This window comes from Salvia miltiorrhiza, chromosome 6 (genome assembly GCF_028751815.1).
Source record: "Salvia miltiorrhiza cultivar Shanhuang (shh) chromosome 6, IMPLAD_Smil_shh, whole genome shotgun sequence".
NCBI lineage: Eukaryota > Viridiplantae > Streptophyta > Magnoliopsida > Lamiales > Lamiaceae > Salvia > Salvia miltiorrhiza.
In genome coordinates this window covers 334,315-344,951 of record NC_080392.1, presented here as the reverse complement: position 1 = coordinate 344,951, position 10,637 = coordinate 334,315, and the positions used below count along the sequence as shown (strand labels likewise).

The 10,637-nt window shown below is 34.5% G+C and overlaps 1 long non-coding RNA gene across 5 annotated transcripts; it reads left to right on the top strand.

Annotated features, from left to right (window-relative positions):
• Positions 1-621: 621 nt before the first annotated feature.
• Positions 622-10,409, top strand: LOC130987583 (uncharacterized). 5 transcript variants are annotated; one of them, XR_009089797.1, is made up of 5 exons: positions 622-1,868; positions 7,072-7,187; positions 8,518-8,620; positions 9,685-10,029; positions 10,144-10,409. It is a non-coding gene; the product is annotated as an uncharacterized LOC130987583 (long non-coding RNA). The 5 variants fall into 5 exon arrangements; XR_009089795.1 differs by having other exon boundaries at positions 10,139-10,409; XR_009089799.1 differs by having other exon boundaries at positions 10,111-10,409.
• Positions 10,410-10,637: the final 228 nt, after the last annotated feature.

Sequence of the window (10,637 nt, the reverse complement as noted above, 5' to 3'; positions counted from 1 at the left end):
AAAAGAAATAAATTACTTTATCTACTCTTTCTATCTCTCTACTTGTTTACTTTATCTCTGTTTTACTTTTTCACTACTATCTCTACATCTCTCCTTATTTACTTTATTTACATTTTCTTAATGTGCGTGCCTATTTTTTGGGACATTATATTCGGGATGAAGGGAGTATAATTATATTTTATTTTTATGTTATTGTAATTTTTAATTAATGTAATGTTTGAATTTTAATTTTAATAAAAATTATATTGTTAATTTAATATTTAATTTAATTTAAAATAAAAATAAAATTTAAAAGCCAGAGAGCCCCATTGCGTAGAAGGGGCTAACAAATGGTGTAAACCACTTATGAGCCCCTGTAAAGAACTCGCGGTTGCGGAGATACAGAGAATAGCTAAGTCAAAGCATATTATTCTTTAATCACATTTTCAGCTACACAGAGAGAAGAACTTTCTTAATTTCATTACCTAAAAAAAGATTTCATTGTAGTTGGGACGGAGGGGATCATCTAGTAATAAAATATGAGATAAACTCATGTAAGACTATATGACAGAATTAAAATCCATAAATCATGCTCATACACTCATAGTTGCATTTAAAATCCATAAATCATGCTCATAATTTCACGATGTGAATTGAGATAAGGTTCATGGTCTCTGGAGATGCAATTATGGAAAAAGTAATGGTTGGATTAATCCCAAAAGTTGATGGTACTTTTTCTCAGTGATACAACTCCCAAAGTTTATATACATCAAAGGATGGAAATGACCAAATCCCACGCTCCTCATTCAGCCACGTCACCCCATCAGTTTCCCATCAACTCAAAAAGGTAAAAAAGAGCAGTTAAAAAAAACAGTCCTTTTTTTTTTTACTTGCCGAAATGGGAAAAAAAGAGTCCTTTATCTCAATAGTGTCTCCGATGTCTTTATCGGTAGCATTGATTGGATTTAATGGAACGACGAAGTTGGCAAAAATCTGCACTAGTGGTGGGGTGCAACGCGAAAGGCGTCGCGCAATTTTGCAGAATTTGATGTTTTGGTTTCCTCTTTTGTGTGGAGATTGGAGTGGTGGTGTGGAGGAGCGTTGGCAACAACTGTTTGATGTATTGCATGAATGAACCAGAGTTACTATAAGAAAGGAGGCTTGGGTCTGTGGCGATTGGCGAATTCACTCACAACACACACTACAGAAAATGGAGGAAACCCTAATTGATTTGTTCCGACGTCTGCAGCGGCGGCCGGCGACATTATTTCGGTGGTGCGATATCAGATCTGATCCGTCGTAGTTTGTGGATTGATTTGATCGGAGAAGTTTCGACGGTGTGGAATTTTGGGCGAAAGAGGGAAGAATATTGTAATTGACAGAAGAGAGTGGGCTCACGCAGGCGATTGTATAGAGTTATACCTTCGTGAATGCGTGTGCTCACTTTTTTTCTGTCAGCTTCTCTCTCTACCGCCTCTCTCCCTCCCTCCCTCCCTCCCTCCGTCCTTCAATATACTGCGCCTTCTCTCTCTCTCTCTCTCACACACACACACACACACACACACACACACACAACAGGCGCGCGTCGTTGGCCTTTCTGTCACACCTGGTGGGCCGGTGGCCTGCCACAAGCGCCCATGCCGCGCCACGACACATCACTGGTACACACACTAAATCAGGAACCCCATGCCCTGGACATTCTGGAGCTTGGGATCGAGTCCTGTTGGAGTTTTCTACCACTCTTCCATTTTTTTACTATTTATTTTTTGCAGCGTGTCTCTCTCTCTCTATTTTTCAAGGTGATATACAGTTATGCACACGCAAACAATAAAAGCCACGCAAAGGTCCTGATTGTTTAATTCATCATACTTCCATTCCACGACAGAGAGGTACGCCTGAATTGTACTGTTCTTCTTTTTCGGGAGTTGTGATTTTTTTTTTAAAAATTTATTTTTCCTTTTTCTTTTTAATCTGTGGCCATATTCTGAATCTGAGATCACTATATCAATTTTTGCTGCGCGTTTGTCAGTATTTGTCATTAGAAAAACACTGATTTGCTTATCAAAACCATTTTACCTTTTGAGTGCGAGGATTTGTTTATTACTCTATATTTTGTTCTTGCTGGTAAAAAGATGATTCCTCAGGTTATATTTTATGTGGTTAATTGTCCTGAGCTGATAAGAGTGAAAAATATGGAGTAGATGGCTTTGGTCGTCGATATTAGATTATCTGCAATTATGTTTTCACATTTAGGAATGAAGATTGTCTCCTTAGAGAATGGTCATATTTTTATTTATTTGTCAAATCTTTCTTTCATGATATAGTGCTCAATTAATTTAACACGCTTACACTTTTACCTAGTTAGAGGCCTATGATCTCGAGATTGGGTACCTGGGAATGATAAGTTCTGGACCCACAGGTATATATAGTTTTCTTCATATACTGGGATTCTATTTGAACTTTTTGTTACTGTAGGGTGAGCTCTGCAATCTTCTATTAGCTTATGAGTATCTGAGAATATATATCGTCAGCGTTTTTGCTATTAATTAATCACTTGATTATTGCTTAAATTGGAGTTCTTTACTGCTTATTTAAGTCCATGCTCTCTTTTCTGAATTAACATTATAAGAGATTGAGGCATTCTTCATTAAATAGTTTGGACAGATTTTAGCATAATATTTGTTGACTGTGCATTTGACAGTAGAACCATCTAAAAGTGGGATCAAATTATGAGTTTCTAATATCTATCCGCAAGATTGATTATATGTAGACTGGAGTAAAAGTAAACTATAATACCACATGAATGTCATGATGAATTGAAAGTCCAAAATGTAAATGAAACTGCAACAAGGAACTTTGATCAATATATTGTTGGCTCAAGTTTAAAAGTTTTCGACAAATGATATCTTCAATCATCAAAGTTGTTCTAGTTAGTATTTCCAATTAGCTAGGGTGCTTTCTAAAAATAAAAAGGGTATTTGCCTTAGGATATTTTTTCAGTGATAGCAAAATTCAAAATGTTGTCCTACTCAAAGCTCTTATTATATGAATATTTTGTAATGTTTAGTAAAATGGGAGAAATAGGGATACACCACCTTATCGATTAGCTAGGGTGCTTTCCAAAAATAAAAGGGGTATTTGCCTAAGATATTTTTCACTATTGATAGCAAAATTCAAAATGTTGTACAATTACTACTGCACATCCTTACTTTTATTTGTATATGTAACATGGTAAGTTGGTAACTACTTATGAAAGGTTTCCTTAATGAAAAATAAAATTAGATTATTTCAAGAAGTTAAAAATTAATAGTATCAAGGTAACTTATGCAGTTATGCATACCAAATTTCCTCAAATGTGATATTGAAAATTGTATGCTGGCCTTAGTCTTGCCATATGCTAGGTCACTGAAAGAGGGTTTTTTATGTTTCTGGTTTTATTTGTAATAACTAAATTATGGTCATAGAGAATTAGTTAGAAGCTCAAAACTTGCAGTTGATCATTGAATCTAATTGATAAAAAATATTCAATCTTTTGAGTTTTGATATGTTGACTGCTCATGAATCATGTGTCTTCCAGTGTACTTCAGTAATAACGACTAATTTAGGTTTTGAAGGCTTTATGAGCCTTTGTACATTGACATTCTTTTAATTTATCTTGAACTGAATGATACCATATGGGGAGGGTGAGGTCAAGCAGTCCAATGACTACACATTGAGTGGATTATTCCACAGTCATTCCAAATATACATCAAAATGTGGGTGATAACTTTCAAACACATCATATTATGATCTGATCAAGATAGTTAGGATTTCTTGGAAAAGGACGAATTATATTTAATCATGCCAGCAGTTTCTAGTAAAACTTTATATTATATTTATGTTGTTAAAGAAAACTGGAGAATTATGAAAATATTATTAAGAAAATAGCAGCAAGTAAACAACAGAAAAAGACCCCTAAAAAAAAAGAAACAGAAAAAGAGGAGAAATGATTGTCTGGTCTGGTTCTTGAGGTCAAATAATTCTTCTTGCATTTTCTGAGATAGTGTCATTCTCTTTCTCCATCCTAATATTTACTGCAATAGTCAGAATTTTGTAACCTTCTATATCCTCTCCAATCTTAATAAAAGTATTTTTTCCTATGAATTTATTGCTGAAACTTGAAAGTATCTTCAGATAATCACTACAAATGAAAGATGAATTTATTGCTGAAACTTGAAAGTATCTCCAATCTTAATATATATATATATATATATATATATATATATATCATTTTTAGTGTTGACGTGGAAGAAGAAAAGGTGGAGAAAGAGTTTGAAACTAGGTGGTTCTTAAGACTCTAAGAGATATAATGTTAATGGTTTAGATGGATGATAAGTAAGAGAGAACCAGGATTGTTGTTGGAGGCTTGGAGCAACAAATTTATTGGAAATGACATTATAATTTTTGAATTTTGTGGACCAATAAAGTTGTTAAAAAAGGTTAGCTGCACTGACTTTATAAGTTATCATGATCCAACATCCAAATTAGATTTTGTTTAAGTTTTGGATTTAAGTTCAGCAATTTATGTACGGATGTGAAGCTGGATCCATTAAACCCTCGCTGTTAGCATTTGTGATATCATATATTCATATACTACATGCGGTTACTATTAGCAAATTCTTTTGTTGCTTTTCATTTGGAAAAATGATCTGAATTAGAATTTTTCCTATTTCTTTCATATTTCGCAGTAAAATACCAAAAAATCGTGGTCGGGAAGGTTATAGTAGCCAAAGCCATTGGAATTTTGATTTTATACATTGGAAAAATCCGTTTGGTTATTAGTTATTGATAGGCCAAGAAGGGAAAAATAATAACTAAAAGAAAAAAATCAGCTAGTTATTTGTTAAAATTTTATTTATTCAATGACTAGAGTTAAACGCGGATATATAGCCCGAAAACGTAGAACAAAAATTCGTTTATTTGCATCAATTTTTCGAGGGTCTCATTCAAGACTTACTCGAACGATTACTCAACAGAAATTAAGAGCTTTGGTTTCGGCTCGTCGGGATAGGAATAAACAAAAGAGAAATTTTCGTCGTTTGAGGATCACTCGGATAAACGCAGTAATTTGAGAAAAGGGAGTATCCTATAGTTATAGTAAATTAGATCTATCTTTGGCAGGCTGCTAATAAGTAGAATTTAGGGTTACTTTTAAATTATAGCCCGAACTTTGACCCATGCGACGTTTTAGCCCAAATTTACAAATATAGCATGTACATATCCACCTTGTTCACTTTATAGATGAGTCGAAATTTCTAGCCAGTTGAAGCTGATTGTGTATCTCCGGAAGCTGATAACACTACCTTCTTTTCAAAAGATACACTAACTTCATTCACATATATTCAATCCTTCAATGCCAAATCTGCTTCCAGTGATTCATGTCAGCTACAGTTAGCTGGAAATTTGACTTGTGCTATTAAGTGAACAACGAAGATAAGTACATGCTACATTTGTAATATTTGTAAATTTGTGTTATGATTTAAGAATAACCCTAGATTTTACTTTAGGCTGAAATAGGATTCTTTTGAAGTCTCAAACTGCACGTGGTGGTTCCACTTGTCTGAGAATGAATTTGATTCACCTTCTAACTCCATAACATGGTACCCTATGCTACTCTTCCTTATGCAGTTGTACTTCCGGTCTCATGCAATAATCGTATAATCTAGACCCTGCCACTTGGATTGATTGACTTATCATTATTCTATAATATATGTAATTTCTCTTAAAGCCCTCAAAATAAGCTAGAGATAAACTGAGACATCTCAACATAGGCTTGAGAGTTGAGACCTTGTTTGCACATGTGGATGTGTTCCGGTATGGATAATTGACATTCTCTTTGAGAACTAGAGGTATAATTTCGATTTGAATTGATGTTATTTTTCAGGCTATCAACTTCATCAGGACTTGGTTTTAATTTACATTTGGAAAGAAGTAGAGTATTGGGAAATATATCGTCCGTTACTAAAAAACTATACAGCCTATACTCCATAAGAAACCATCAGTGGTTAGGAACAATGCTGAACACAATGCCACTGACTCCAAATTTATTATTAGCTCCTTAAATTATTCTTTAAGATGTTTAAGAGGTTATAAGCTTAAAAATTCCATTCTTTAGAGAATAGTTTGTTAGCACTGAAAAAGGGATGCAAGGAGCTTATAAATTTTCTTCTTAAGATAAAATACTCAGTAATCTTGAAATAAGAGATTTTGACAATCAATTTCTGGGAAGTACATCCATAGTCTTTTTCATTCGAACATTTTGACTTATTTCTATAATCTAAGTATCTTATAAGTCCTAAAGAAAACTCTGAAAAAATTTATGTGGCAACAAAAAAACTGTTTGCTTTTATGAAGAAAGGTCAAGTCGCTAATGTCTAGGAGAGAATATCAGCTAGGTATTTGGTAAAAATAGATTAACTGGAAGTTGCTATTGCTACTCGGGCTATATAACATTTTAACATTAACACCTAGCAAGTTGAAACTTAGTGGTGCTTCCAACTCTTTATCTTTCATGCAAGTTCTGGTTCTAGTCTATTAGATTAGATATCTTTACTTATCATTTATTGTGTACTTGTGAATTCAACTTACACATGCATTACTGAGATGCAGCGAGAATGAATTTAAACCCTAATGAGTAATGATGACACATATTGAATTGGTTGGCTACATTGCGCTTTTCCTCCTTCAGTGCTTGTATTGAAAGATGTAGCAACTGAGTCAACCATGCCTCTAATCAATAAAAACCTGCCCATCTTGTGAATGACTGGCAGCAATTCCTTGTTCCAAGAACGTTATTTTTAAGACAAAATGTTAGTTTCTGTTTTCTGATGAACTATACGAAACCACAACCTGTTTCAACTAATATGCTTATTTGGTTTTTGTCCCCCATAAATTTCAAAATTATTTCTGAGCTGTGTCTTGTTCCAAAGTGCATGCCTTTTGTTTTGAATATTAGAACAAGGGGTCTTTGTTTTGGTATGTGCAGAATATACAAGAAACCAGAACCATATCTGGAATTACATTCACATGTCAAAGCCTATATCTGTTTTACAGGGTACCTATGGTTTAACCATCTCGTACAAGGAATGTGAAGCGTAAAGAAGACAATTTGATTTAAGAATGTTACTAGTGATTACACTTTGTTTGGCTGGACAGAGCTACCAACAACGGTATAATTTACGGCATTTCTCTCATATCTTGCCCTTTTCTACACAGGTGTGCTCTTTATTAATATGAACTTCGTGCATATATCCTCAATAATGAATGAATGTGTTGCTAATCAAATGTATAATAGTTCCACAAGTTGCTAGCAGTTCCTTTGGAAGGATGTGTTCCCACTCAGTTTAACTTATAAGGTTGATCACAAAATTCTCCCATCAGTTAAAAAAGATCAACAATAGTGGCTATAATTTTACCAAGGCATCTTAATTTACACAAAAGAGTCAACTTATACAAGAGGATTAAAAGGGCTTTTTAAGCCTCGAGGCATTTTCCAATGGCCCCACGAGGCGTAAGCCCGAGGACTAAATCATAAAAATTATAAATACTTTCAAGTCTTTATGAGTCAAGTCACCAGAGAGGTAGAGAGCAGGGCATAAGAGAGAGAGAGAGAGAGAGAGAGAAGGGGGGGGGAGGGGGTGGGGGGAGCAGTCTGCTACTGTGTAGGTTTTTCTCCCTTATTTTGGACTTGATTTTTCTTTTAGTTCCTTAATTAGGGCGTTATAAGAGCAGCCCAATTCAAATCAGGGCTTAAACCTTAATGCCTGTTGAGTTTCGAGCCTTAATAACCTATTAAACGGAAAAATGGCGCCTCAGTACGCCTCGACTCAGATGAGGCGTCTGCCTCGTTCGCAGCAGGTGGGATACCACCTTGGATGCATTTTTCAGGTGCCTCGCACCGAGTCGGGCCTCAAAAATTCCTTTTTAAACCATGTTTATACCGTGCAGTGCTATTGACAGAATGCATATTTGTATCAAGTAGAGTGCACTTGGAGCAAATTTAGAATATTATGAAACTACTTGGGATGCAATCATTACAGTCTTTGTTCATTAGAAGTTATATTTCAAGTAGTTTTAATCTCTAATGTGACTCTTTGTACTTTATAGTGCTTGAGTTCTTTTAACAAGATATGTTAACGTTGTTCAAAGATTTATTCTCATAATTTGTGTTTTCTAATTTGCTCAAGTTATGTATATAATTTAAAATATCTTACTATTAAGTCTAAATATGCTGTCATATCAACTTATTAAAATTATTTATTGATGGGCAAAATATCTATAAATTAAATTACAAAGTAATAGATGATAGTTTTATCCTCTTCGGTCAGTGCATTAAATGTTATACCTGGTGGAGTATCCTTGGTTCAACCTTGTACTGTTTATAAATACTATTATACTAATAATAATATACCAGTACGGCAGTACCCATTCTGTAATACGAACGATAGTATTTCTACTGCTGTTCTATTGTCGATTATGACATAGTTGTCAAACATGCAGGAGGTGCAAGACTTTGCGCCATATAGCACTAAAGGTGTGCCAATGCAATAAGTAGTGTGCGTTAATGCCACAAGAAAGCGTTGCTTAGTGGAATTCAACACAGGTTCTCTTCTTATAATCAAAATCTAAATTGGAGTACATGTTAGGCACTGATGGTATGTTGGCCTCTTTAACATTTAGCTCTTTTAGTTAACAAAATAAAGACGAGTGAATGAAAGGGAAATATAATAAAAAATAAGAATGAGATAATGTAGCACTGTAGTGATTGGGGATAGAAACAGGGAGTGATTGTGATGAAGATGATAGAGATGAATCTGAAAGTTAGTAATGTGAAGAATGCCTGTCAAATGACATGATTCACTAGGACATTATGTTTTGACAAGAATGCACATGATGTTCTTACAAAGTCAAGAATGCCCGTTTAATCTTTGTATGAGCATTCTTGACGTTGATGATAGAGAGACAAATTAAATTATGATTGGCAACTAACTTTAGACCTTTGATATACAGTTTACAATCTCAACGGACAACGCAAAATCCTTTCTGAAATGCATTGCAACTTTTTAAGGATTATTCTTAATACGAACCTTTTTTTAGGTTTATTGCTGAAGATATAGAAAAATTGTCACTTTACAATTTAATGATTTTTTTTGCAATTTAAGTAATTCTCTTATGATAAAATTTGACTTATAATTTGATATCTGACCAATTTAACTCAGTCCACTTGGCCTGTTTAGTAAAGTGTTCATGACGAAAATGTTAAACGCTCCCCAAAAGTTCGTGTTTTTCGGGTTGCAATTAACCCCCATTTTCCCTGTTTACATGTTTCTTAACTATATTGCCCCTCTGTGGTCTTTTCATAATTCTTCAGATGGGCAAACTGTGATTTTTCTGTTCATTTCTTGGAACTTGGAAGTCTTCAATAGATGCCTCTTATGCGATGTTCTTTTTTCCTCCTCCTTTGTAACTAAGAACCTGTGTTTTGCTTGAGAGAATATTTCTGCTCTATGCACTACAGATTGTGAATTTCTTCCTTAAATTTATGTATCAGGTTTTTGCATTTCTCATTGTTATTTGTAACATGTGGGTTCCACTACGTGTGTGTTGTTTACTAATGTCTCGTTATCTGTTTAGTGTTTGTTTCTCTGAACTGTTTCTATGTTCCAGAACTATATAACAGATCATCAATATATGGGATGGTGCCACAAATGGTTCGTGCACGGTGGCAAAAGACCAGTCGGGCCGCCCTGTCCCTAAGTCACCGGGCTCTTCCTTCAGGGCCGGGTTGGCCAAAGCTATTGGGTTTTAGATCATTTTGCGTGGGACATCCCGAAACTCCATCAGGACTCAAATCTACGGGCCCAAAACCGGGCATGTTTTTGCCAGTTCTACTGGTTATGCATCTTGAAAGTGCCTTAATTAGCGGCGGGCATGGAACGGATGGGGCTTGAAGGCCGCTTCGACCTTCAAAAATATAAAATATAAAATATATCTGAATCACCTTTCTGAAAGGTACGCATTTCTCACATACATATTCCTTAGTTTACACAGTTGTTTGATTCTTTATGTAATAATAATGATACACCTAAAAAGAGTGTTGTGTTGTTATATGATTTTTTAGTGTAGGGATGGATGCTTGTTCGAAGATGGGAGTGTTTTGGATACTCAAAGTTTCATACATATTCACCTGCTTCTATTCATCGTCACCTATTGTTTCATTTTTTTTTTCTTTTTATTTTGTAAAATGAAGCACGATATTCAATAACGTTTTATTTTCATGCGTCATGACTTGTTACGGCGCAATGAATAGACATTTTTATTTCCTGTTGGACAAAAGTCGTTATTTGCAGTAATTAACTACTTCAGTACTATTTTACTTTTTGTTTCCCTAATTTCTTTTCATTTTAATTACTAAATTTTACGATTCAGAAATATTGTTTTCTATGAGCTGAGAGAATTTTACAAGACGTGTCATATATTATGTTGTATTTTTGTTATGTACAATTTGTCGTAATTAATTTATTCAAAGTAAACTATTCACCACGGGTTTTCCTTTACTTGAAAAACTAGAAACTATGATGCAGGTGTTAACCTAATCTCACGTGATCATAAAGATATAC